Here is a 27,471-nt window from a genome sequence, read left to right as displayed (position 1 = left end):
GAAAAGATGATCTTGGGTGATGACTGAGAGTACACTGACACAAAACTTAAATGTATTACATATCAGAACCAGCTCTTTTATAAAGGAGAAGTAGGTTAATTGGAGAACCTGAAGATGAGAGTGACACATTTAATGTGAGAAGGCAATGTGATACTATTTCTTTGGGAAACATTAAGAATAAAAGATGACAGAAACAGACCTAATTGGTCTAAAAATTGGAGTAATAATTTTAATTACCAACTAATTTATTTATTCATATTAGACATATTAAAGGAACTACATAATGTACATTTATTGACAACACTGTGCTAAAAGTTAAGAATTATTTTCTTTAATTCTCACAACAAAATGAGAAAAATAGATTAAAAATTGTCTCCATCTTACAGATTATGAAACTAAGTTCCTTAGATACTAAAATTCTTGGTCAACATTCTAAATTAGAATATAGTAAAAATGTGATTTGAAGGATGCTCTCACATGTCATCCAATTAAGTTGCTGATTTTGTATCTTTTGAAGATAAAGTAATTGACAAAGACTATTTTATGTATCAGGCTGGTTTTTAAAAATTTTTTATTTTTATTTTTTGGTGGCTTAAAGCAGCCCAGATTCATTGCCTCACAGTGCTGTTCTTCAGAAGTCTACTGGGAGAGCCTAGTTTCTCTTCTTGGAATCTCTTGAGGGTAATTTCAAGGTGGTCTTAGGATAACATTCATTCCTTGAAGTGATTTTTTTTTCAGACTCTTTCAGGTTGGTGATAGAATTCATTTGTCTGTGGATATAAGGAAGGACTTCCCTGTTTCCCTTTCTGCTGCTTCTTAGAACTTATTGTCAGAATCTAGAGGCTTCCTTCCTCCCTGGCTTGTTAGTCAAGTGACTGTTACATTTTGAGTCTCTCTAACTCTCCTATGCTGCCACATATTTTTTTCTTGGAGCTCTTTGACTCTAGCTAGAGAAGGTTCTTAAGTATTAGGAACACACAAGATTCGACTCATGTCATGCAGATAATCCAGTATAATCTCATTCTCTCAAATTCTGTAGCCTTAGTCAGATCTGCAAACTTCCTTTTCACATATATGAACAGACTCACAGGTTTGGGTGATTGGTATGTGAAAAGTTTTTCGAATCATTATTCTGCCTAACACCTTCTACTTATATAATGATGTAGGTGACATGTTTCATTGTGAAAAAAGTAGCAATATATTCTGTTTATTTATTAGCATAAATATCCATTATTATGCTTATAAACATTATGCATACTTATAAGCATATGCCACACTTCTTCACATAGAATTACCAAGGAGGTCACTATACTTGACAAAAAGGAAAGCTAGAGTTGCTAGATGTCTGGCAGAAACTATAGATTGAAAACAAGCATTTTATACCAAGTTTTTTAAACTTTTAAGTTAAAGTAGTACATAAAAACAACAAAGTGAGTTTACATTTTTTCTATTTCTTCTTTTAAACATGAAAGAATCTGTATCATATAAGATATAACAAATACAGAAGCAAGGCCCTATATGTGTAGAAGTATCTTAAAGAAAAAATTGCAAAAGCCACTTAATTCACAATTCTCCAAATTGCAAAGCAACCAAGGTTCCCTTCTGTAATAAACTTTGATATATCCAGATAATGGAACAGAATATTGTTCAGTGCTAAGAAAAAAAGTAGATGGAGAAATATTTCCGTGCCCCCCCCCCCCATCTAAAACTTAAAAAGAAAACTGGGATTTGAGTTCCATATTTCACAGTTGCTTGGTTAGCTCTCTACCTCTTAGCTGTTTCTCCAGCCCAGTATTTTGCTGGGTACTTTGGAGGTGGACCTTGTGGACTCTTTTGCCAAGATTGGCTTTCTAAAACAAGAATTTTCATATAAATTCCCCTCAGTAGCTAGGATTATGGTTGTATATCTCTGTGCATATTTATAAGTGAAAGAAAAACCTGTAAAGGCTATATATATATATATATATATATATATATATATATATATATATATATATATATCAGGGTTCCAACTACATGGCATTTTGGCAAGGCAAAAACAAGTATAAGCCAAAGGGTTGCTGGGGTTGCTGAAGAAAGTGATGACTGGAAGAGAATTGAGGGGTGGGCAGTGAAACTATTCTGTGCTACTATAGTGGAAATATGTTCCTACAGTATTTCCAAAAACCTGCAGAACAACAAAATAGGAAATAACTCTAAACAATGGGTTTTGGTGATGATGATATGTTAATATGGGTTTTTGGATTTTTCTCTTGTCACAAATACCCTATCTTCTTAACTGAATGAGGGTCTCAATGTATACAGTCTTGACATTTGCAGGTATAAATTCTAGGGAAAAATTTAACAGTTTATCAATATTGAGCTGAATAGTTTTTACTAAAAATCTAGATGTCATACTATTGGAATTTAAATTGTAGCTAAATTACACAAAGTCTCTTTTCCATCTGAACATAATACTGTTGATTTAACAATACTTGGTTTTAAATTTTGGCATGAATATTTAATATGAATGGGAGAAGGAAAACATTGCTTGCTTTTCTTATTGTGATTAAGTAGGTGTTTATTTCATTACAGTGGAGAGAATTTGAGTCAAGAAAATGGAAGAGAGTAAGATTCACAAGCAGTCTCAAAAGAATTCAATGGTATGACAAAATCAGCACTTTTATTTTGCTATTTTAAAATTATTTCTAGTTTTGACTGTGTAAAAATGTTTACAAACAAAAATGGCTTTTAATTGTTTCAATAATGTTACCATTTCAAAAATCATTACAAATGACAGAAAAAAGGCAAACAAGGGTATCCCATTTGGTAAGATGTTTTACAATATTTTTGTTTCTACTTCCAATTAAATCTTATAAGTGTAGGCATAACTAATATAATTTTAAAAATTATACCTTAACCACCTTAACTTTAAAAAAATTCTCCAAGTGGTTGAGCAATGGTTTTTTAAATTCAGTATGCCAGTTGCTGTGTATATTAACTTAAAAGACAGGAACTTTTCTCATTATTCCTTGCCTTTTATTTTTCTGTTTATTCACTCCAATGTGACTATGGAATGAAAAATCACAGTAATAACAACAAAAAGATAGCAGTGCTTTGAGTGTTTTACTTCGTTTTGGTGGGTCTACTCTACTCTTTCTAAAATCCTGGAACATGTAAAGTTAGTGATGTCTCCTGTTTCTAGGAGCATGGTCTGTAGTTTTGTATGAAGTATCTTTTTACTGAAGCAGTTTTAGGGCTAAACTATCCTCGTTTATCCACTTTAGGTTCGTATCTATTTCCATGACACATTTCCTTTTACCACTCTTATCATATCTTTTGGCACAAATGTTTCCCCACTCTGCGTTTGTTTAGTTTTTGCACTGTAACGTTTTTTTGACCAGTTTCTATAGGTTGAATCTGAAGTGATGGGAAGAACAGTATAATGTTACTGTCCATGGTCCTGAAACATTTTTATAGAATTTTTCTAAGGCTTATATTTGGTGAATGATGCTCATTATTCCCCAGAAAATTTGAAGCATGTAGTGAAAATGGAAAAATACCAGAATGATACTAAACGAGGGATATAGAAAAATAGACAGGAAAGACCCTCAATTCATAACCTGGAGAGAATATTATACCTGAATTTTTTGGTAATGATATGACATAGTTTCCCAATGACTGTGGATGTCAACTTGGTAAGCAAGAAACTGTTACACAGTCCATGGAGAAGAGCATTAAACATGTGCGCAAGTGAGAGAAAGCTGTTTATATATGGGCATGAACAAAAGCATCTATGTTTTTGTGAGGACACCAGACAGATAGTATGTTGCAAATTCATACTCAACTGCCATTTCAAATTGCAGTGGGTTTGTTTCGACTTATTTTTTATTTTCTTTATCTAAAGCAAAGCAAAAAGTGTCATTTGACACTATGGCAGAACAAAGACACACGTGTTTGTGTTTCTATTGCTTTGTATCATTTCGCGGTCTGAGCACCTCTTTTAACTGTTGATTCCATCATCCTAAGCCCCAGTTGCTTGTGCCTGGTGAGGCCCATGCCCTGCCTCTAAGTTCCCTAGCTAAAAGCTAGCCTCCTGGAGGACACACTTGTTTCTTAAACATTTTGGATATCTGAAGTTGCCTGAGTGCCTGGTACAGATAAAAGAAGCACAATGCCTTCCTCCACAGAGGCAGCATCCAACAAAGGCTTGCTTGTCAAATAGGCAGATATTCCATTCGTTTTGAACACTTTCATCTTCTTCCAGATTCTTTTCAAGTGCAGTCTCCTTCCCATCCGGGGAGCTCCAGGTCCCAACAGATCTTCCTCTCCCGTCAGTCACTACAATTGCAGCTTTGGGGCCCGCGCCCCTCCTGCCCAGCCCTGAGGGGCTGACCCTGCTTTTAATAATCCTCTGCGATGCCTCGCATCCTTCTGCCACCAGCAGACCGCTCTGGAAGCCAGACCCTCCTCCCATCAGGCCCTGGCTGCTCCCAGAGATTCATATTCTGGTCCCCGCCCGGGAGAGGAACGCGGTTGTCATGGACACGGCACCTGCGCCCTTCCGCGGTGCCCCTTGGCTGTCTTCCCCTCCCCCCACCTGCAGCATGGAGCCGGCCCCGCCCCTCGGGCCCCGCCCCTTGGGCGCCTCCAGGTCGCGCGCCTCCCTCTGTCCCCCTCCAGCGCCTACCCCTCAGCCTAGCACAGCCCGGAGGACCGCGGGGACGCGCCGGCCCGCGAGCGGCCGCGCCTGCGCACTGGGCGCCTCCCCTAGCGGTGATCCAGGCCGCTGCCGCTCGCGCGCCTGGGCAGGACGCGGGGCGGGCGGGGGAGGGGGGAGCGGCTTCGCTGCCAGCCCCGAGTGAGGCGGAGACCCGGGCGGGCTGGCAGAGCAGGCAGCACCGCACCACGGCCACAGGCGGCTGCAGCAGCTGCCCTTGTCCCCAGCTGCCTCTCCAGCCTCTTCCCCGGTTAGCACTCCAGCTGCTGGAAATCAGCAAGAAAGAGGAGAGAAACTCCCACCGACCCACAGAGGTGAGTCAGGGCAGAGCATCCTCCATCCTCGCCTGCCTCCCTCCCTCTCTCCCTCCCTCCCGCCTCCCTCCCTCTCTCCCATCCTCTCCATCCTCCCCTTCCTTTCCGCTCCCCAATGCTCCCTCCCGCATCCTTCCCAACATCCCTCTCTCCTCTCCCCTCCTTTCTCCCTTCCAGCCTTTCTTTCATCCCTTTCTTCCTCTCTCCCAGCCCGACTTCCTTCCCACCCTTTCTTTCTTCCTGTCTTCCTTTCAGACTCCCTCAGCTTTGCATCCCTTCCCTTTCATCCTCATTGCTTCCCCGCCTCTCTATCTTTTCCCCTTCCTGGGTGGGAGGGTGAGAGAGCATCCTCGTCTGCTACAACTGTCCGGATTCAGGGGTTCCCAGAAAATTGGGCTTGTGTACCCAGAGAGACACTCTTGCACAGCGGATGCCCTGCCGCTCTCTAAATTGCTAAGATGAAGGGCCAAGTTGGACAGAGTACCAGGAACTGGAAGGAAAGCTAGCAGGAGGAATCTATAGATTTGTGCTGTATGGGGTGGGGGCGGGGAGGGTTTTCACTTAGACATGTTGCCAGCACCCCTTCGCTTGTCAGCTTCTTTCTTTCTGCTTTCTTTCTCTCTTCTTTTTTTTTTCTTCCTTTCTGGGAATTGCATATTCCCACTATATGTCACAGTAATCCAGCTTTCTCTGCTGTGATTGTCATCTCCATGAGAAACCACAAGGAAACAGAAGAGAGGAAGACAACAAGAGAGAAAGAAGGGAGGGGAGAGGAAGGGTGTTGGCAGTGTAAGCTTGTATTCTTTTTACCCCCCCCCCCACCCCCATAGGTTTGTTTGAATTGACATTTTCAAACCACCCGCCTAATATTTAGCTGGGAATCGAACCCTGTGTCCTTGGTCTTGTTACTACCTACTTCAGAGGCAGAAACTCTCTAAACTTTAATGCTGTGCACTACAGCTTTATTTATGAAATGTTTGGCTCAGCATAGAAAACACCTAGGAAGACTGGTTCAGGGAAATAGGAAGCAGAGGGGTGGAAGTGATGCACTGTGGTTCATCATGGGTTAACTTCTAAAGGACACTGATAATGGTTAGACAGTCTACAGGCTTGTAAACATATCATTTTGGTAGCATTAGGTGCTTCTTAGGCTTTAGCAGATACCCTGAGTGCTTACCTTCTACCTAATAGGAATCTTCAAGATGTTTGAAGAAAGATAAGCTGTATGGTTCTGTCTGTCCATGGCTTACACTCTGAAAAAAGTTGAATTACTTCCAGGGGTCATTGTTAGCAATTTAAATTTTTAAATTTTCAGTTAGCTTCTCATCACTTATTTCCACAAAATGCTACAGTTTAGCTTACATGCCAATCTCTATCTCTACACACACACACACACACACACACACACACACGATAACTCTCCCTTTTGCAATCATTGATGATAAAAAGTTTATTCATAGCAGCACACTAATGCCGGTTTAGTATATTTGTTATATCAGAAGGAGCTGAGCCTGTAAATCTGTAAAACAACAACAACAACAACAACAACTAGTTATTCTATTTTGTCCTATGTATAGCCTTCTAAAAATGGTAAAATCCAGATTAGTATTTCTATAGAACATGTAAGTTTTGTTCTTAAAGAACATATAAATATATGCACATCTATTCACATGCATATATCAGAACAAAAATTAGATTTACTGTTGAAACTGCCAGTAAAAATCTATGCTGTGGAGTAAATTATTGATATTTCTTCTTTTCACTTAAATTATCATGTGCTAGTAGTATAATATGTGAGTTTACATTTTTATGACTATGTAAAGTAGGAGTTGTGATGAAGAGACTTGCCTTCTTAAGTGCAGATCTGCTGAAGTGCCAGCACAGTTATCATCTACACCAGTGATGAGGAGTGTACACTATTGGGGTGATGGGACTCTTCCCCTTTAACTCTCTGCATAGGATTGCAATTCCATTAATGGCTTGGCTGATTCTCTAGCCATGAGACAGAAGCTTGGTTGAATTATCAGTTACTTATATCTTCATGCAGAGTTGTGGTCAAGCCTGAATGTCATTGAATGGGTGCAGTACTTAACAGTGGACTTGCAGATGTGTGAGATGTATGTCTGTTGTTTTTATTGCTTGTGATGGTTGGTGGTATGAAGGGTATGAATTGTACCTGGGAATAAGTTAGTTTTGTCCTAATTTACATGGATCTGCTTTTACTCCCTATCATCCTCTCTCCTCTTTCTTTGTGGGACTTCACTGTTGTGACCATGGGCAGAAAAAAACAAACTGGCTTGGTTATTTATTTATTTGTTCATTGCAGTTTGTCTGCACAGAGTAATGAGAGTGCATGTTCCAGTTTTCAGTCCTGTACTTACTACATAGAAAACAAGTCACTAGTGATGTTTCCTTTTTAGCTATTCTTCCACTTAGTTAAAAAATAAAGTTATTAAAGAATTAGAAATCAAACATTTTTACTACAATATTCTAAAGAGGTGAATAAAATTAAGCAGAAAACTAATGACAAACTAGTGTGTTTAAATAGCAGCTTTTCACCCTAACCATTAAACTAATTTACACATGAAGATTGGCTTCCTTTAAATTTTTCATTTCTAGAGGTTTTTCATTTAGTTGACTGAAGATATAAGAAGGAATGGTATAAATAAAGACCAATAGAATGCCTATGTACTGCCCTAAGGATATATTCTGGACACATGTTTTATTCCTTCCTCCTTCAGAGCTCCTAACACCTATGGAAAGCTGTGCTAAGTAATATGAAATACTGGGAGTTAGGAGAAAGAAGTGGAAGGCACAGTTTTGAACCTCAGCTTAGTGTAGTTAGTTGATGGTAACAGATATTTGCATGAGGTCCTGTTTCACATTGGAGCAAGATCTATGGAAGGCAGTTTCAGCTGCTAATACATGCTTTGCTGTTATGGGCTCTGTGCCCTTCCATACCATTAAGTCTTTTTCTTCATCTACAAAAATAAGAATCACAGTATGCTCTGATTCATAGGTTGACTTTAAAGGTTAGGCATGTATGGCACAGTATTTGCTGCAAGCAAAGCTTGTATTGTGTAATCATTATTATAATTAAGCAAACAGATTTATCAACATTTCAAGATAGTATATGATGATGTATTAGGATGATAGGAAAACACGAAAGTATTAGACAAATTCTGAAAGGGACAGATGTCTGTGTGATCAGGAAACAATTGTATTTTAGAAGTAGTGCTGGAGTTAGTGTAGAGATCCTGGCGGGGAGGTGGGGGGGGGGGGGCGGAAGAATTTCATGCTGTGGATTCCAGGGCCCAGGAAAAGCAGGGGGGTAGAGAAGGAAGCCTGGAGTGTTTTGAACCTCTTGTTTACTGGAATATTTGACATACTGATGAACACATAAAAGTTATTATGCTAAACATGGAGTCCTGGTGACTGTGCTACCATTTAGGATCAGACAGCCTATTGTAGAGTGGGATGAATTTTGGCACAGAGAAATCAGCTCCTCAAGGGGTTTGTTTTACCTTTTTGTCACATGCAACACCCCACTGCCAGACATAAAAATTGACTTCTGTGTCACAGTAAAGACCTTGCGTATACTTCTTTATTTTTGTTCTTTAAATTTCCAGGCTGAGTGAAAATTTGACCTTTGTTGGACTATTATGACTACTATAACTCTTTCTGGGTTTCCCATTTCCCATGGATATTCTAGAAATGTATCTTGGAGAATAAATACTATTTTATTTTGATGACTAGGAAGCACAAGCTTGTTAGGCTAATTATATTTCCAGGGACTTTAATTTTTACTTCAGTGTTGGCTTTAAATAATTACCAAAACTCCTTCTTTTCAGTGTTTCAGCTTATTATTTATTTCAAATAGGTTATGCTTTCAGATGTATTATTGGGAAACTAATGTGGTGACAACAGAAGGTCTGATCATCTGGAAGCTTTCACTGATCAAGCTAAATATCTACTTGGATTGGGATGACGTGCACATTGACTACATCTGTTCATTCACCTTAGTTTTACTTGAGGTTCATAAAGTATTTTCAAAATATTCTTCATGAAATATTTATCCAACAGCATAAGTGATGGAAATTGAAGGCATTCATCCACAAATAGTCCCAGAAAATTTTATCAATAACTCCAAAGTAGCAGTTTTACAGTATTTGTGCTTAATCTATTTTTATAGGTAGACATTGTTCTTGTTATTTTTTCCCAGATAGTGCAAAGATTTCCATATATTTATTCTCGATGTTCTAATAATATACACAATTGATCTTGTGAATATTACCTTAGGTTATATTAGCTATAAACAACTATATTTCCAAAGTCTAATATACTAGCATCACAATATTTACAGATATATAACACCTGGTCAGTTTTATGTTTTAGGCAACAGAATTTTTTTAATTTTAATTTTATGTGTTTTTATTTTTCTATAGGCAAACATTCATTTCCAAGGTGAATTCTACCTTTACCACAAATATTCATTCTTTGTCTATTTTCATTATATCCTTATGACACATTATAAAAACACATAGTAACTGTTTCAATTTATTGAGTTTGATTTCAGGGGGCTTTTCCATGAAATAGGTATTATTTATTTTAACTTAGAGGTCTGGTCTGTGCATGCAGTAATAACTACTCATCAGAACAAGTTTCTTCAGGCAGAAGGACAACAAACATCAGCAGGAATAGAGAAACACAATTGTGTTCCCCATACATTGAAAGTTACTACCTTCAATATATACAGAGTATGGATGAGAGAATGAATTATTTGTTTTTCATTTTTGTATCTGTGCTGTATAAATTAGGCTTATGCAACTCTTAAGTATCTCTAGTAAACGGAAGTATTTTTTAAAAATGATCCTTTGATGTTTCATTACCAAAGCCATTAACTCCTGGTGGAAGCATGTTTCTTAGTTTGTTTTTCTGCTATTTACCCAGAAGTTACAGTGAATAAAAAAATGGGACCTGATGCTCCCTTTTCTTAATTTTGATTAAATGAGAGCTTGGTAAAAATTTATTCACCCAAATCCATTAAATTCACAGAGCTTGAAATAGTTGTTAAACATCATTTTATTTCTCTGCAAGGATATACAAATATCATAAGTATTTGCAAGATCTGGATGTCTTAAAGTGCTTTTCGGACTAGGTGTAACATAATTGTAGAGTTACCACTCAGTTTATGGGGAGGGGCAAGCAATTTAGAAATATATCCATTTTTCACTTTTGCACTCCTGTGCTATTATTATAATGCCTAGCATGGATTCATTCAAACTGTATATTTTTCAATATCTGTTGTGGGTGATACTTTATTTTTAGGGTTTCTATTAGATAAAGAAAAGAGAGGGTGATGCATGTCACTACTACATCTTCACACAGTACTACAATCAATTTCAACCACTCCATCACACTCCTTGCTTCCAGCCATCAAAAACATCCCCAACAGGTTTCATTGTTCTATTTTGTTAGTTGCAAATGATTATTTCCACCTGCTTTATGCTCCCCACAAGTATAAACCCCAGCTAGTACTTACCTATGGAAAAACTACTTTCTTCCTCCAACGCCCTACTGATCATCACCCGTCAGTGAGTTTCTCTATGCTGCCTTCATTCACACTTTGAATATGTTGCAAAGTTACCTACTTCCATATTCCATTCTGTGGTCTTCATCTCCTTTAATTCCTTAGTTATATTCATGCTGTATGTTAAACCATCCAAGTAAATATACCTATATCTCCACATGTCCATGAGAATGTATATCTTTTAGGTCTAACTTTCACATATGATAAAGTATTTTGTTTTATTGAGCTTGTCTTGTCTTGTTCATTTTGATGATAGAGGATATTTTACCCTCCCTCCTCCCCTTTCTTCTTCTGTCCCTCCCCCCAACTGTCCCTCCCCTCCCTTCCTTTCTTTTTGTTTTCCTTTTTCTTCCTTTTTTATTGTTGGCCATCAGCCTGGGTGTTGCCTCTGAGCTTTTCTGCTCAAGGCTTGTGCTTTACCACTTTGGGCCACAGCTTCACTTCTGGTTTGTAGGTGGCTAACTGAAGATAAGAGACTCATGGACTTTTGTGTCCAGGCTAGTTTAGAACTGCAATCCTCAGATCTGAGCCTCCTGAGTAGCTGGAATTACAGGCATAAGCCACCAGCACCTGGCTGAGGTGATTCTTTTATAAGTACATTGAACTAGAAATCTCGGTTCTTCCTCTAGATTTTAAACCAGGTAATTAATGAGTTATATAGCTAACAAAATCTTCAGCTCTACAAGTCATATTAATTTTATATTCTTTTTATGTGACTTGGACTAGATGATACATAAACTTTTAGCTATCAAATGCTATAATTCTACATGTGGGATTCTCTTATAATTTCAAGGCATAATGATTTAGATTTCACTATGTCCTATTTTTTTTAATAAAAAAGGTTACCTACTAACTTCAGTGATGTATCTTTTCCCTGTTGCAGCTAGTTTTCCTAACAATCTAGCTCTAAATTCGCATTTCCAATTTGAGTGTTTGAGCTATATTAATAAATCAGTAAAACACACCTAGTTTAAGTAAATAATATGTTAATCATGTTGTGTGTTGCCAAACATACTTGTCTAACCTGCACTACAACTGAATATAGACTATTTCTTTTGCTTCACAGTCTTCTTTTGGTTTTGATCTACTTCAGAGCCTATAGGTTTTCCCCAATTTAAAAATTAATATAGGTAATTCCAGAGAAGATATATTCATTTCTATTTCCTTCCTTCATTGACTATAATGTTTTTGAGATTGGGGTAGATGGAAATATATAAGTGTATTACATTTAGGTCTAACTTGTACACATTGTACAGTATTTTGCTTTTTGAGCTTGTCTTGTCTTGTTCACTATGATGATAGAGGATTCTTTACCCTCCTTCCCTCCCTCCCTCCCTCGCTCTCTTCCTTCATTTCTTTCTTTTTTTCTTTATCTTCCTTTTTTATTGTTGTTCATCAGCCTGAGTGTTGTCTCTGAGGTCGGCTCAAAGATTGTGCTTTACCAATTTGGGCCACAGCTCCTCTTTTGTGATTTTGATTTGGGCTAAGTTTTATTTTCAGAAAGATGACCCTAAAGTAGTAACCACAAAATTTGATAGAAAAGTAATTAAAATTTATTAAGGTAAAAAATAACATTTCTGCTCTTCTAATGACATGAGATTTTCTATATTTTATATCTCAATCTTTTAGCACATCTAACAAAAGATTTTAGCTAAAATTTATGACAAATTATTTCTATTTCTTATAGAAAACAGCCAGCCTAATTGGGGAAAATGAACATAATATCTGATTTTCACACAAAATATCTCGTATTTCACACATAATAATGTACAAATGACAAATTTTCACAAGATACAGTGTTTATCTTTTTATTATTGGTGATACTGGGGTTTCAACTCATGGCTTCCCACTTGGTAGGAGATAGCTAGAATGTTTAGGTCACACCTACAGCTCATCTTCCTTTGATTATTTTTGACTTGGGTTCTTGCTTTTGTCTTTGCCAGACTAAATCATGGCATGACAGACTCATGCCACCATGTCCAGACTTTTCTGTTGAGATAGGGTCTTATGAACTTCTTTGTCTGGCCTGTCCTCACACTTTGATTCTCTTGATCTCAACCTCCTGAGTGGTTAATATGACAGGTGTGTTCACTGCACCTGACACATCAATAAATTCTTACAGTAATGCAAATTTAAAATCACAATGTGATACTACTATATGGACACTAGAACTGCTACATAAAATACCGACAATACCCAATTTGACAAAGGATGTGAAGCAACTGTAGTAGTCACAAATTGCTGGTGGACTATGAAACTTTGTGAAAGAATTTGGCAGATCCCCTAATGTTAAGTGTCCTTTTACTATATGACCTAGAAATGCTATTCCTGGGTGAAATGAAAACATGTGTATAAAACCTTTTAATTAATAATTGCTTCCCTTACAAAAGTTTCAGATTAAAACCAACACAAATATCTGACAAATTCCATTGTAAATTTACTTCTTTGCAATAGGAAATAAAGCTGCTGCTGCGTGTGTGTGTGTGTGTGTTAGAGATGTGCTTTATAAAATTAATATATGAAAACTGGATACAGTAAGAAATGTATTTGAAAAGATTTATGAAAGTGACAAGATCCCTTTCCTGTGGTTGTCCCCGCGCTATCACTGTATCTCATCTGAGTACCCTGGGTACTGTATATACTGGTATTAGAACTAGGGAAGGGAAAGGGAATATCAAAATTGAGAGACAAAGGATAAAAAGACAAACGACTCCAAAAGCAATACTTACAAAACCGTTTGGGGTGAACCAATGGGGGGGGGGAGGGAAATAGGGAGGGGTTAAGGGGGGAAATGAGGGAGGAGGTAACAAATTGTACAATAAATGTACCCACTGCCTTATGTATAAAACTGTAACCCCTCTGTACATCACTTTGACAATAAGTAAGTAATTATTTAAAAAAAAAAGAAAGGAACAAGAAATAGTAAAGCTGTATATCAGGAGTTAGATATGGGATTAGCCTGCCCTTTGTGTGCCTTTCATGGTTTTTCACCCTGTATGTTGACTCTATCTGTGGTATGATGGCTACTTTAGTACCAAGCACACCATCATAGAGAAGGGCTGCTTCCTGAAATGTGAGGAAATGTATGCCTCAAGTTCTTATAGAGTCCTCTATGTTCTTATTGGCCAGCACTGGATCTCACGATTATCTCCTGCTCAGTCAACAGCAAGGGGAATAGAATGTGACTGACAGCCTGAAGCTAGAATTAGGATCCTCTGCTCCCTAGAGTGAACCTTTCACTCAGTCCTGTAGTGGACAGAGCCCCTGGAGGATAAGAGGATCAGAATGGCAACTTTGTGGAGAACAAGAAAGGGAGAAAAGAATGTTAGGGTAGCAAGGTCAGTGTTTGTTACAATTTGATTTAGAGGATTGACACTGTGTTCTCAGTCCTGTGGGAGTCAGGTTGAAGCAAAGCTGGAATTCATCTCATTAGGGCAGAATTGTGTGCAGAAGTAATTTGAGGGTGCCTACCCTCAGAAAAGAGAAACGAAGAAATCTAGATGCAATCCCAGAACACAAACTGGAGGGATAGGGAGACCAGAACCAAGGGAACAATTTAAAGTGAGCAAGCATGCAAATAGTGACTAGCAGTGCCAAGCACAGTGGAGTCCTTGGAGTTGAGACAGGAGACGAAAGTCAGTTTTGGCCATGGCCTGGAATCCAGGCATGCAAACTCAATTGCAGTTTGCCCATCTGTGAAATCAGGACCTCAGGCAAGAAGATTTTTCCTGTTTTCCTTGTTAAATGAGAAGCCAAGAACAGTCATTAGTCTCCATGTGGTTTAGGTGTTTGCAGCCCCTCTAGGTACTGTTTCAGTGAGAGGACCCACCTTCCCTTTCTCTGTTATTCTGTGCTACACAGAATCCTGAGTCCACAGAAATTCCTCCCTAAATGTTTGCCGATTGAATCATCTTTGAATTTCTCTGTCTTTGAACAAATCCAAGCAGATTTCTGGTCAAACAATTGTAATAGGTATTCACTAAATGCTTTCCTACAAGCTACTACAATGTTTGACGTTTTTGGTGTGTGTGTGTGGGGACAATTCCTGGCTCCATAGGTAAGATACAGCATTTGATCTCATAGTTGACAGTTTAGTAGTGGCTGTAATCTATGGACCTAACGCATTAAATACTGGGCAGAATATGATAGAGTGAGTAATGCACTGTACTGATTCTGTAGCAGCATAGGTCAAAAAATCCAAACAGACACAGAATGGGAAAAGTCACTCTAGCCATGGGCAAGAATGAGTGTAGAGGACAGGATGACCTCACATTAATACCTTTCAATTCAGCTCTGCCTTGTTCTGGGGATTGGGACAAAGCTGACCCAGCAGGGAGATGTGATCAATGGGCCCAGCAGTGGGAAAGGTGGGGATATCACTTCCCCAGAGTACTGCTCAGTGAGCAGCTGAAAAGTGAGACACTGGCATTATCTACATAGAAGCATCTCAAGAATTCGAAAACAGGAGATGCATTGTTCTAGAAAAAGAACAAGTTCTGTCCTTGACATGGACATACACAGTAATACTTCACATGGTAGAATATCTAGAAAGTAACAACAAAGAGAACGGTACAAGTTAAAAACAATCAATCAACTATCAAGTGAATAGTTGGTGAATTTCGAGTTTGTCCCATTTCTCATACAAGTGTGTATAGTTTTATTAAGTGAAGTCTTATGAAAGCACCTGAGGTTATATAATTTTATATCTTATTTTTAGGTAAACATATTTATGAACTTCTTTACATAATAAAATTTCTTCTATATTATTTTTTGTGTGACATTATATCTATAGGAATAAAGACTATAGTTTTTTGATACCTATAGAGAGAAGGGTTAATTTGCCTTTCAAATAGGGGCTGGGTAATGAGTAGAAGATTGATACTGGGAGCCTGGGAAATTTGTCTCAATAAACTAGTTGGTCTATGTTTATGTAGCATTCACACCCCTCCTCCACACCTTTTCACCCTCAGATACACTCATACACATCACACTCATACACACACTAATTATTTTATACTGTGTCTGTACCACAAATTTCATAAAAACTCAGTTTGTTTCTGCTCTTTTGCAATTTCAAACTATGTTGTGACAAATATCCTTATAAAAGTGTATTATCCACATGTACTTAATGTAAAATTTAAAGGATAGACTGTGAATTATAGTTGTTGGGCCATAAGATATATACATTTCAGATTTTAATAGATAATGTCAAAATTATTCTTAAAATAATGATAGCCATTTACATTTCATTCAGCAGATATAAAATAAATAATAAATATTACTCTCTGCTTTTGCCAATACAAGATAAATTTAAATTTGTTAAGATTTATCAGCAAGTTTATAGAAGGTATATCTTTGGTTATGTATTTATTTGTTTTTGCCAGTCCTGGAGCTTGAACTCAGGGCCTGAGCACTGTCCCTGGCTTCTTTTTGCTCAAGGCTAGCACTCTGCCACTTGAGCACCACTTCTGGCCTTTTCCATATATATGTGGTGCTGAGGAATCGAACCCAGGGCAACATGTATGTGAAGCGAGCACTCTTGCCACTAGGCCATATTCCCAGCCCTGGTACGTTTCTTTTTATATGAATTTGTTTTCTTGATTTCTATAGAATGACTCCCTTTCTTTTCCTCTTTCCCCTCCCTTTTCTTCCCTTTCCTTCCCTTCCCTTGCTTTTACCTCTCCTTCCCCTCCAGTCCCATTCTTTTTCTCTTATTCTCTCCCTTTCTCTTCCCTTCCTTGCTTCTCTTCTGAGTATGTTTTCATATCTTCGCTTTTTTGAGTTGATTTTAACCTGTCAGATCTATATACTCTCCTAATGTAAAGATGTTTATTGTTATTCTGAAATAAATGATGTACTGATAACATGACTATATTGTGCAGTATGGGTGTAGTATCTAATAGATCCTGTTTTTTCTTAAGTTTCTATCTTTGTTCCCTTTTAATGAAAAATAGAATAATATGGCTTTCACATTTCATAAATAGCACTCTTGCTACTTATTATTATACTTAATATTATCCTTAATTTATAAGAAAAATTATAGGGGCTTTCAAAATCTCTTGTTAGGATCATAAAAATCTTTTACCTAAGAGGAACATTTTCATGTGTGGTCTTTGTTACTATCATGCATGTAGTTTTTTTTTATTATTGTATTTTTTACATTTTCCAACAGGTATAGTTGATATAGGAATCATTCAATTTACCTCTTATATATGGTTTTTCAATGCTACATTTTTGATATTTTAATTTAATAACTGCCCATTTTTATGTGTTTTCCTTACTGATTTGTGTGACCTATTTGTGTGTTGAGTTAGTGAATCATGGTTCAAATACACATATGTATTTTTGTAGGTTATAATAAATATAATAACTTTTTTTTAGGTTTTTCTAATTTTATATTGAAAATCACTTGTTCTAATTCAGACCTAGAGTAAGACATTTTTTATATCTGAAATACTGTGGTCCAAACACCCCTTTTATACAAAACACTACTTGTAATTTTTTTCCTTTATTGTCCAAGTGAAGTACAGAGGGGTTACAGTTTCATACGTAAGGCAGCGAGTATATTTGTTATCCAACTTGTTACCTTCTCCCTCATTTTCCCCTGCCTCCCCCTTCCCCATTTCCCTCTCCTCCCATGATTTGTACAGTTGGTTTATACCATATAGTTTTGTAAGTATTGCTGTTGCCTTGGTTTATTTATTTATTTTTTTATCATTTGTCTCTCCATTTTGGTATTACCTTTCCCTTCCATAGTTCCAATGCACATATATACAATATCCTGTTACAGTGATATCAGGGGTAAAACCACAGGAAGGAAATATGACAACAAAAGGACACAGTTTCAAATGGCATGTTGAAAATAACAACAATATTATATCACTTGTTTCCATAACTTAAAATTCATTTCACTTAGCAACATCTTATGCATTTATATGGCATAGGTCCTGAGCTATTTTGATCTTCTGCTAGGACTATCCTAGATGTGTACTAATTATTCCTAATGAGAGAAACCGTAGAGTCCATGTTTCCTTGGGTCTGGCTCACTTCATTTAGTATGATTTTTTTTCCAACTACTTATAATTTTTCTCTCCCATAGTAGTCCCAATACAACAATATATTTAATACAAATATCTACGTATTTGTCAATTTCTCTTGGAGGAAAGCAAGCACATAGTGAGCATAAATTTAGTTATAAATACTTTCTGCGTACTGCACAGTGATTCATTTTGTATAAGACTTTTCATGGTCCCAGGGAATGCATTTGCTAGACCATGAGCTGAATTGAGCGAACAATGATTTGATGTTGCTGGTAACAATGCTTGATTATGATAATTCTCAAGATATTAAACTTTTAAAATTGATTGGAATGGCTTTATTCTTTGAATATCTGATATGTGAAATACAATTTTGTGCTCACTTGCATGCTGAAGCTGTTCTGCTACACAACTCTTTATGTACATCCTGTTCTTTTCCTTAGAAATATATGAATATTAACACAATAGCTAGTTCATCTCTCACCACTAAAAAGCTTTTTCTTTAATCTCCAGTTCTGGCACTAAAACACTTTTGCAAACCTAAGGAGAAGCTTCACTTTAGTATTATTTTCATTGCCCTCTCTTTTATATGAAAAAAATGGCTATTATGAGTGAAATCATTTCACTGATCATGCAAATTGAGAAAATGGGCTAATTGCTTTGAGTTGTAATTATTCGTCTTGTCTAGGCTTTATGTATACATATCAGAATTGATTTCTCTTTTTTAAATTTTTATTTTTTTTTTTGTGCCTCTTCTGGGTGGTTGGCTGAAGGCTAGTGCTTTACCATTTGAACTAGAGCTCCACACTGACTTTTTTGGTGTTTAATTGGAGATAAAAGTCTCATGGATTTCCTTGCCTGCGATGGGTTTGAATCCCAGTCCTCAGATATCAGCCTCCTGAGTAGTTAAGATAATAGGCATAGGACACTGGCACCAGGCTTGCTTTATTCCTAATGAACAAACCAACATTCAATCCTACAATCTACCTTAAGATAGTGTAGCTAGATGAGAATTATTATTGTTGTAAAACAGGCACTTTTCTTTCTGGAATGTCAAATATGGATGTAAAATTAGTATTGAATAGCTTGGTGGGGGTTTATGGAACCACAGGATACCTTGGTAATGCTAAATTATTATATTTAATTTTTAAAAATGTTTAAGTGTAATAGTTCAGTGTTTCTTTTAATCTATATGCACCAGCAAGGGTTATAATAGTTGTGATATTATATGTAATACTGTCAACTACTAGCATTTAGATAGCTTTCATTCTAAATAGTTTAAATAATTTGAAACAAAGGTACTTATTTGGTAAAGTTTTATTTGGCATGGGAGGTTTGGAGAGACAATTTTATTTGTTGTTGATGTTGTGAAGACTTGATCTCTTAAGCCCAGATATATTACCAAGCCCAGGTGTATTATTGCATTTTACTATTGCTTATCTTGGAAATGCAGAATTATTATCAGCTAAACCCAGTTAATATGTGGAATTAATATTCTTATCAAAATTATAAATGTGGTATTAAAATGTCTCGTCAGGCAGAATACTAATTGTATAGATTTTATTTATTGTACCCTATTGTAATAGTAAACCAATCTATGCCATTTTGGCATTTATTCAAGAAAGTACAAGTATTCATTAACATAAAAATGTCTAAGTCTTTGTATATGGAAAACTACAAAATATGTTAAATAAGTTAGAGCAAACTTAAACAGAAAGACCTTAGTATTCATAGATGGGAAAATTTACTATTGTAGAAAGCAAAAATTGACCTGGGTACCAGTGGCTCAGGCCTGAATCTTTGCTACTTAGGAGGCTGAGATCTGAAGACAGTGGTTCAGTGCCACCTTGGGCAGAAATGTCCCCATGAGACTTTTACCTCCAACTAACCACTCAATAACTGGAAGTGCCAAGAAGCCCAAGTGTTTCTCCTACTTCTTCCTGCAAAGTTTCCAGGGTATCTGGTTTTACCACGAGGTCTTTGATCCACTTGGAGTTAATTCTGGTGCAGGGTGATATATAAGGATCTAGCTTTAGTTTGTTACAGGTGTTTAACCAATTTTGCCAGTACCATTTGTTGAAGAAGCTGTCTTTCTTCCATCCTGTTTTTTAGCTCCTTTATCAACGATTAAGTAGCCATAGGTCTGAAGGTTCATTTCTGTGGTTTCAGTTCTATTCCATTGGTCCTCAGGCCTGTTCTTATGCCAATACCAAGCTGTTTGTATTACTATAGCTTTGTGAATTTGAAGTTAGGTATTGATATTCCTCCAGCACTGTTCTTCCTGCTTAGGATTGCTTTTGCTATTTGGGGTCTTATATTGTTCCACAAGAATTTTTGGATTGCTTCCTCTATTTCATTAAAGTGTTGGATATTAATAGGTAATGAATTGAATTTGTAGATAGCCTTCAGAAGTATTGCCATTTTCACGATGTTAATCCTCCCAATCCGGGAGGATGGGAGTTTTTCCATTTCCTTAGTTCTGCTTTAATTTCCTTTTTCACTTAATTAAAGAAAAACTGGATGTGGAGCTGTGGCTCAGTGTGGCAGAGAGATACTCATGAGCACAAGAGCTTGGGGACAGCGCCTATGCCCTGAGTTTAAGCCCCATGATGGACAAAAGAAAAAAGCAACAATTGATCTACAGATTCAGTGATATGACTCTCTAACCCTCAACTTCCATTTTTTTACCCCAGAAATTGACATGCATATCCTATTATTTATATTGAACACTGGAATAGACAAAATCTGTTCTAAAAAAAGAAAAAAAATTGGAAGACTCACCAATGTCAGTTCTAAACTTACTGTGAACTACAATAATCAAGATATAGATCTACAGAGTAGAACTGAAAGTACAAATATAAACGTGTATATCTATGGCCAGTTAATATTTCAGCAGGGGTGGCAAGATAATTCAATGAGGGAAACAATAAGAATAGTCTTTTTTGTTGGGGTTGTTGGTGGTACTAATGTTTGAACATAGAGCCTTGTTCAACTGGCAGGTGTTATACTAGTTAGCCATGCCTTCAGCGCTACTTTACATTGTTTATTTTGGGCATAGAATGTATATCTGGATCTTAGTCCTCCTAATCTTTCCTTTTTTGCTGTAGCTAGAATGACTTACACATGTCACTATGCCCAGCTTTTTACAGTAAGAAGAAATATTTCTATCTTGCAGATGTTTTCCATTAGACTGACCTGGAACTGCAATCCTGACAGTTTTGCGTCTCCCATGCACTACTTGGCTTAGCTGCTGATTGAGAGGTCTTGCACATATTTTTCTTCTGTAAAACTCCGAACAAAACATACCTGTAGGGCTGGGTATATGGCCTAGTGGCAAGAGAGCTTGCCTCGTATACATGAGGCCCTGGGTTCGATTCCCCAGCACCACATATACAGAAAACAGCCAGAAGTGGCGCTGTGGCTCAAGTGGCAGAGTGCTAGCCTTGAGCAAAGGAAGCCAGGGACAGTGCTCAGGCCCTGAATCCAAGGCCCAGGACTGGCCAAAAAAAAACAAAAAAAACAAAACAAACAAACAAACAAACAAAAAAACATACCTGTAAATTTTAATGAGCTTGATTTAGCCAGTGGATTCTTCAATGAGATATCCTAGGCACCAGCACACAATGAAGAAAAGAAAGTAATTTAGATTTCATCATAACTAAAGACATTTATACTTTGAAGAGGTATTTTAACAACATAAAAAGATAATATTCAGAGTTGAAAAAAAATCTACTCTTTCTCTTGTATCATAAGAGTTGTATCCTAGATAAAGAAATCTTAGAAATTAATACTAAAAATACCTCAAGAAAAAGCTTCAAGATATTTGTACAAAAAAGATACACAGAACTAAAAATAAACACATTAAACTGTGGGAACACTATCAACAATTAAGTGATTTTAAATCAAAACTATTATGACAAGTTCACACCGATTAGACTATTTCAGATAAAATATATTGAAAAATGTTGATGAAGAAGTGGAAGAACTGGAATCCTCATACTTTGCTAGTAAGGATGCAGTCATATTGGAAAACAGTTTTGTGCTTCCAAAAAACAAACAAGCAAACAAACAAAAAACACCTTTCTGCTTACAGCTTGTGTTTTATCAACTGAGGTAGACGTCCAGTTCTATAGCATGTCTTCAAGAGAAATGAAGACAGATACCCATAAACCACTATGTGTTTATATTCAGAGCAATATTAGTCAGTATGGCAAACAAACAGGAAAGATTTGCGATCAGATCAAAAGAGATTGAACAAAATATAGCATATCTGTACCATGGGATAATATTCAGCCATAAATAGGATTAAGTGCCAATTCATGATAAAGTATGGATAACTTTAAAAACATTATGCTACATAAAATCACATATTATATGACTCTACTTCTAAAAATTGCCTAGAAAAGGCAATTCTATGTAGACAGAAAATAAGCTAATGGTTATTGAGAGGCAGGAGAAGGCAGGGAAACAGAACAGATGCCAGAGGATATGAGTTTTCTTTTGTGATGATGAAAGTTGTGGAATTAGATTGAGGTGATGGTTGTATGTAATGATTACGTGTATACTGAAAACTCACTGTATGGTACAATTTAAAACTGAGAATATAAATAAATTATATCTACACAAATTTAAAGCAAATAGACCAAATAATTATTTATTCTTTTATTTGTCTATTTGTAAAGCACAAATCATAACTTGTCATAATTTGAAATCATGTATATTTTTCATGAGAGTAATTTAAATTTAATACATTTGACAGATATATATATATATATATATATATATATATATATATATATATATATATATATATCTGTCAAAGAGGTTTCCTTATGGCCTCTTCTAGGTAAGGCACCTCTTCTTCCCCTTCTCCTTCCCCTTTCCCTTCCCCTTCCCCTTCCCCTTCCCCTTTCCCTTCCCCTTCCCCTCCTTCTCCCTTCCCCCTCCCCCTCCCCTCCCCCCCTCCTCCTCCTCCTCTTCTTCTTCTTCTTCTTCTTCTTCTTCTTCTTCTTCTTCTTCTTCTTCTTCTTCTTCTTCTTCTTCTTCTTCATTGACAAAATGAAGTAAAGAGGAGTTAGTTTCATATGTAAGGCAATGAGTCCATTTTTTACCCAACTTGTTACCTCCTCCCACATTTTTCTTCTGCCTCCCCCTCCCCATTTCCCTTTCCCCTCCATGAGTTGTACAGTTGATTTACACCATATGGTTTTGTAGGTATTGCTGTTGCATTGGTTTGTCTTTTCATCTTTTGCCTCTTGATTTTGGTATTCCCTTTGCCTTCCTTAATTCCAGTACACATATATACAATATCTAGGGTACTAAATCAGATACAGTGATATCAGGGGTATAACCACAGGAAGGGTATACGAGGGGGAAAATAAAGGTACAGTTTCACATGGTATGTTGAAAATAACTACAACAATGATATACCACTTATTTCCATAACCTGAAGTTCATTTCGCTTAGCATCATCTTATGTGTTCATATATACATAGCTATTGAGCTATTGTGAACTTCTGCTAGGAGTATCCTAGATGTGTAGTAATTATTCCCTATGAGGGAAACCATAGAGTCCATGTTTCTTTGGGTCTGGCTCACTTCACTTTAATATGATTTGTTTCCAAGTCCTTTCATTTCCTTACAAATGAGAAAGGGTCATTCTTTCTGATAGAGGCATAGAATTCCATTGTGTATATGTACCACATTTTCTTGATCCACTCAGCTACTGAGGGACATTTGGGTTGGTTCTATGTTTTAGCAATGAGAACTTGTGCTGTGATGAACATATTTGTGCTGGTGGCTTTAGTGTGGTTTTGCTTGTAATCTTTTGGGTAGATATCCAAAAGTGGGGCTGCTGGGTCTTAGGGGAGCTTTATGTTTACCTTTCTGAGGAACCTCCATACAACTTCCCAGAGTGGCTGAACAAGTTTACATTCCCACCAACAATGTAGTAGGGCTCCCGTTTGGCCACCTCCCCTCCAGCATTTGTTATTATTAATTTTCCTCATAATGGCCATTCTTACTGGGGTGAAGTGGAATCTCAGTGTTGTTTTGATTTGCATTTCTTTTGTGGTCAGTGATGTAGAGCACTTTTTCATGTGTTCTTGGCCATTTTCTTCAGAGAAGTCTCTTTTTAGGTCTTTAGCCCATTTGTTGAGGGAGCATTTGGTTCTTTAAGGATTTGTTTTGGAAGAATTTAATTTTTTGTGTTCTATGTGTATTTTAGATATGAGGCCCTGGTCTGTTGTATGGCCAGCAAAGATCTTCTCCCAGTCTGTGGGTTTTCTGTTTATCTTGCAAGCTATGTCCTTTGCCATGCAAGAAGCTCTGCAGTTCAATGCAGTCCCATTTGTTCAACCTTTCTTTGATTTTTTGCATTTCTGGCACTTTATTAAGAAAGTTTCGTCCTGTGCCAAGGAGCCCAAGTGTTTCTCCTATTCCTTCTTGTAGTGTTTTCAGGCTATCTGATTTTACCTCAAAGTTGTTGATCTTGGTGCAGGCTGATATATAAGGATTTAGTTTTAGTTTTTTACAGGTGTTGAACCAGTTTTGCCAGCACCATTTGTTGAAGAGGCTGTCTTTCTTCCATCCCATGTTTTTTAGCTTCTTTATCGAAGCTTAAGTAGCCATAGGTCTGAAAGTTCATTTCTAGGTTTTCAGTTCTATTCCATTCGTCCTCAGGCATCTTCTTGAAGGCACTCTTTTTTAATTTTCTGGGCATTATTGTTTATTTAATATGCTCAACAATTTTTATATTATATAATATATACAATATATTATCAATTCACATGTATATTCACTTGCATATGTACATATACATATGTATAAAATCTTATATATATGTATAAAATAGTTATAGAAAGCTGCTTCAATTCAATATGATACCATGATGAGTGACTTGTGATGAGTGACATTTAATGAAACATAGTAGAAAAGACTAAACAAACAGCTAAAGGAGAGGGCATGGGTTAGAAGTATATACAGCATACAGGAGAGCAGTGATGGAATGTTTTAATTTGAATCATATAGTAAAACATCAAATGATTCACACTTGAGCCAGAACTTGAAAAACCTGTGTGACTTTCCCATATAGGCAAATGAGTAAATCACTTTACAGATGAAGAACAAAGTATAAAAGTAAAATTTTCAATGAAAATTCAGGGACTAAAAGAGTAATGCATTTGGAGGAGTGTTTGAGGAGTCATAATGCCTGATGAGATAGGAGGTAAGGAGAAAACAAACTGATTATTTAGGAACCATTTGGATGTAAGAGATTCAGACTAAGGGATACAGTGGAATGTATGGTCATCATTGGTCTTTCTGGTTTGAAAGAGAATCCAAATTAAGCTGATGCTTAAATTTGAAGCACTTATAGGACTTTTAGTTGCCAGTCTGGATTTCTGAATGGTTGGTATTCAAATTAGAAACTTTGGATCAAAGATAGAGATGATAATTAAAATCACAGAAGTAAATGAAATCCTCTAACCAGTAGCAGAAATAACCACAAGTGAGGCATCTACCTACTTAGGAGTTTCAATGCTCAAGGAAAGAACTAAGAAGGAAAATAAAATAGACGTGGACAAGAGCCAGGAATCATATCAGGGTATTTATTTATTATTGAATTAGGGAATCTGCAATGTGCAAAACCTTAGAAGATAAATAAATGTTTCTTTTTCTTTGAGCTGGTGGTTTGTATTCTTATGCAGTACACCCAGAAGCTATGAAAGGCCAATTGTGAGATCAAATCTGCATCTGTTCTTTGCTTTCACTTGGTCCTCTCTGGGACCTGACAGCCAACATGGCCAAGGAAGGAATGGCTGCATGGGAGACTCGTCAGTAGATGTAGTATTAGGATTTCAGCAGTCTGGATCTGGTGGGGCCAGGGTGCTTAGTTGGTAATAAAGTCAGTGGGAGGCAGAGGCAGCCAAAACTGGCCCTCGATCTATTCCTGGTCTCCTAAGAAGGCTTTCTGAAGGAGGTGGGGGGATTTAGGTATGCTCATCCTGGTTTCTAATACATAAGCCAGCAGTATTTCCTTCCTCGATCTTACTGTCTGAATTGATTATTGGCATGGGTAACATTTTGAAAGTGAAGCTTGCTAAAGGAAACTACAAAATACATTTTCCATAAGAAAAAAACACTATATCCTCATTTACAGTGTACTCTAGCAAAATGAATAATATTTTACTAGTGCTGTTTAAGCAGCTAGACAGGATACTTCATCAGTCTAGAGGAAATGTGAGACATTATTAAACCAGTTCTAGATTCACACTGTGCTCTAGGGCACAGTCTGACTTGTGAGTAGTGGAGAAGGGAATAGCAAAGGTTCTATTGGTTGATGAGTTTCCTCCCTCCACTTCTTCTGAGGTGCTAAGAAATAACATCCTAAGTTTCCTGTTTCCAGGAGGAAAGAAGCAACTTAAAGATCGGGAAAGTTAAAGGCTAATGAGAGTTCACTATACTTGTTAAGCAAGAAATGGATCCTGTGTTAATCTTTGCCAAAGTAGCTTCAGCTACTGCTTAGTTAAGAAACGGGATCTTGCTAACTTGAAGAGTGACTATGAAGAGACAAATTGGAAGTGTGTGTTTCTAAAGGTACTGAGCAGGCTTGGACGCTAATAGGTTAGCTTGCTTTGCTTTAAATAGAGCAATAATAATCAAGAGCAGGAATTTACTGGTTAGTTCATTTACTAGAGTAAGTTGAAAGGAATAGGCTTTAGAATTTTAGCTTTTGATAAACCTTACGTTTCATCTTCATAATTTTTAATATTTATTTTATTGCAAAGCCCAATATGATAGTCACTTCTATGACACTGTGATAAAAATCTCATAATAAGAAGAAAGGTTTATGTTGGCTTTTGTTTTCAGAGTTTCAGTCCATAGACATGGACATGCACTTTGAGGCCTATTGGTATATCATGCAAGAAAATAGGTAGAGGAGAATTGCATATATTGGATAGAGAGCAGTAGCGTAAAATAGCAGAGCAATAGAAAGAGTCACAACCCCAAAGGCACAGCCCGAATGACTTAACTTCCTTCCTCTAGGCTCACCTTCTAAAGTCTCAGTAGTGCCACAGGCTGCTGAGCAAACCTTCAACCTATGGGCTTTTGTAGCAGGTACCTCCCAGATGCAAACTATAGCACTCATGTTAACTTAATGGAGGGGAGGAGAGAAGGTGGTTATGCCTTATTTATTTAGGTAGCAGTTGGATTGCTCAAATTCAGTCTTGTTATTATAACCATCATTTACAAATTGTACTCATGAGAAAAATTATGATTTAAAGCTCCTTTTCCTTGCAATAGTGGGTTTTGAATTCAAGGCTATGTACTGGTTTGGTAAGTGCCTCAAGTCCTAAAGAAGTAAATACATTCTCAGTAAGTTGGTACTTTCATATATCTGATTTAAGAAGAAGAATAAATAACATATGTTTCCTGTTTCATTATTTCATTTTTCTTGTGTACAAGAAGTCACCTTATTAGCATTACAATGTGAGGCAGGTTAAGTTCTTAACTCTTACTTTGCATTAAGATGTTGAAAACATGGTGTTTGGTGACCAGTAGACTTGGTAACCCAACTTCAGAAATAATCAACTGCTATGATTATGCATTCATATATCTGCTAATTAGGAAATGAAATGGTATTTCCATAGCAACAGAAAAATCTCCTTGAACACTTGTTTTATGCTTTCAATAACAACACACAGCAGTGTCTATAGGAACAGTAACCTAAGATACAAGATAGGCAAGGTATGTAAAGAGTCATACAAAGCATGCACACAGAGTAGTTAAATTACGTAAATAGACATTTCCACATTAACCCTCCAAATGTAA

General features: G+C 36.9%; 1 protein-coding gene across 1 annotated transcript in view; it reads left to right on the top strand.

Moving 5' to 3' along the window:
- The first annotated feature begins 4,854 nt into the window (after positions 1 to 4,854).
- The window catches only part of Ctnna2 (catenin alpha 2), a 1,054,352-nt gene continuing 1,031,735 nt past the window's right edge, over positions 4,855 to 27,471 (top strand). The window contains exon 1 of the mRNA XM_048352594.1: positions 4,855 to 5,013. The gene's annotated coding sequence lies outside the window, so the exon portion shown is untranslated. The remainder of the gene's footprint in view (positions 5,014 to 27,471) is intronic.

The sequence above is a fragment of the Perognathus longimembris genome, chromosome 8 (genome assembly GCF_023159225.1).
Source record: "Perognathus longimembris pacificus isolate PPM17 chromosome 8, ASM2315922v1, whole genome shotgun sequence".
Lineage (NCBI taxonomy): Eukaryota > Metazoa > Chordata > Mammalia > Rodentia > Heteromyidae > Perognathus > Perognathus longimembris.
Note: the sequence above shows the minus strand (reverse complement) of the source record. Positions and strands in the feature narration are given on the sequence as shown.